At 53.3% G+C, this 2,239-nt stretch overlaps 1 protein-coding gene across 1 annotated transcript in view; it reads right to left on the reverse strand.

The window, feature by feature from the left end:
- The window catches only part of ZBTB37 (zinc finger and BTB domain containing 37), a 19,871-nt gene extending 19,220 nt beyond the window's left edge, over positions 1 to 651 (reverse strand). The window contains exon 1 of the mRNA XM_018555558.1: positions 568 to 651. The gene's annotated coding sequence lies outside the window, so the exon portion shown is untranslated. The remainder of the gene's footprint in view (positions 1 to 567) is intronic.
- Positions 652 to 2,239: the final 1,588 nt, after the last annotated feature.

Genomic DNA, 2,239 nt, shown 5'->3' on the forward strand with positions numbered 1-2,239 from the left:
CCCAAAGCCCTGCAGCCATTCCCCCCCCCCTCTCCCCCCCCGATGCACCACTGTGTGCTCATCTGCCATCTTTATAAACTGCTGGAGAAATTAGCATTGCAGCCTAGGGTGACACCACTGCTCTCCTATAAATACAGTACGGGGAGTGTTGTCACCCCAGTACAGGAAGTGAGTCACTTTCCATATAACTTAATGAAAACAATAGGGGGAAAAAAACATAAAAAATAAAGAAGGCAAAGCAGCCATCACATCCGGGGACTGATCAGCTGTGTTATAACACATTGCACTGGGGTACATCTGCCATCATGTCACTCAATGAGCACCACAGAAGCCAGTGGACCGCCATATTCCTTCCCCCACACACACCGGCCATGACACCGCACATACTGATCTCCGGTGACCAAACGGGTGGTGGGGGGGGCAGGTTTCGGGCCAGGGAAGGTGGCAGTGGGCGGGCTAATAGCTGGTTGGCCCCACCCACTCTCGGGAGAACGGGGCTGTGCACCGCCAAGCCGCGGCCCCAACCCGCCACCCTTTATTTCCTCACCCGCAGAGAATGGCACTTACCTCCGGGGCGCGGACGGGCCGGGACGGGGCCACCGCCGGAACACAGCGCTCCGGAAGTGCTATGTCAAAATACCTTCACTCTCCTGCCTCGTTCACCCGGAAGTGATCCGCCCCCTCCTCTGGCACGCGTCAGGCAAGGGGAGGAGCCAGGGTGGCCATCTTGGGTGGGGAATGTCTAGTGTTGGGTGGGGAATGTCAAGTGGGCTGAGAGGGGTTTTCCTGCTGCTGAGGAGCTGTAGCCTGGCCGTGTTATAAGTCTGTGCAGGATGGCTTCCTGTGTTATAGAATCATGTGTGTTGGATTTGTGGGGCCCCTACAGGGGTTAGGGCCCTTTTAGAACACTGGAAGTTGTAAATTAACACCCATTGCTTTCTGACTGTTGTAGGATGATGGTATCATTGCGGTGCAATGGTGCTGAACGAGTTCTCAGTCCTTGTTCACACACGGGCGTGTTGACGCACGTTCACCAATGCGCTATACTAGGTACTGGCACCCCAAATGCAGCCAAGCAAGTGCAGTTTTTCCTGCGTGTTCGTGCCTTGAAAAAAAAAAAGTGAAACGTGTTGCAAAATGTATGACCTGTACTACTTTGCAGTGTTTGATGCGCATCCGGAGACCAATGAAATCAATGGGGACGTGCCCAAAATGCAGGAAACAAATGCCTGGGAACACATGCGTTGTCACTCTTGCACAAGTGGGAAGGAGGGCTAAGGGCCTGCTTACATCCAAGTGTAACGCATGCATGTCGGTGCACATTGGGTGAATGCGGCAAATTCATTTAAAAGGTTTTCCTAATGCAATAAAAACCTTTGTATGCACTAGGGATGCACCGATACTAGTATCGGTGCCGAGTATTTGGCGGAGTACTCGTGCAAATGCTCCGATGCCTAGCCTGATACTTCCGGTATCAGGAAGCCGGCTCTCTAGTCACTTGTAACGAGAGAGCATGGAGCCGGCTTCCCGGCCAATCAGGAAACCGGGCAGCGTGTAATGACTCGCTGCCCGGGATTTCTAATTGGTCAGGAAGCTAGACAATCAAGACCCCATGTCATTACACGGTGCCCGGCTTTCTGATTGGCCAGAAAGCCGGCTCCATGCTCTCGTCACATAGTGACGGCTTCCCGGCTAATGAGGAAGCCAGGGGGCAAGTCTTTACACGCCGCTTGGCTTCCTGAATGCGACTTTTGGTATCGGTGAGTACCGGAAAAAAAATATCGGTACTTGAAACCGAACTACCCTAGCATGTACTATTCTATGACTACAGCTCAGCGCCATGCAGGAAGTGTGTTGCCGTGTGCCTTGGGGGGCGCCATCCACACCTCTGCCTCCATGTATAGTTGGCAGATCATTGGTGGTCTGCTTCTGAAGAAGAACTCCGGGCAAAGCTTTTCTTAAGGTTCCCCCCGCACCGCAAGGGTTAACTGCTCGTCTAGGTCAGTGGTGGGCAAACCCCGGCCTTCCAGCTGTTGTAGAACTACAAATCCCACAAAGCATTGCAAGACAGGCATGACTCCCAGAGACAGATGCATGGTGGGATTTGTAGTTTCATCACAGCTGGAGGGCCAGCCCACCCTTGGTCTAGGTCAGGGGTAGGCAACCTTGGCTCTCCATCCGGGCTGAAACTACAAATCCCATCATGCTTCTGCCTCTGGGAGTCATGCCTGTGGCTTGC

The sequence above is a fragment of the Nanorana parkeri genome, unplaced genomic scaffold (assembly GCF_000935625.1).
Source record: "Nanorana parkeri isolate BGI_ZX_2015 unplaced genomic scaffold, ASM93562v1 scaffold201, whole genome shotgun sequence".
NCBI classification, from domain to species: Eukaryota; Metazoa; Chordata; class Amphibia; order Anura; family Dicroglossidae; genus Nanorana; species Nanorana parkeri.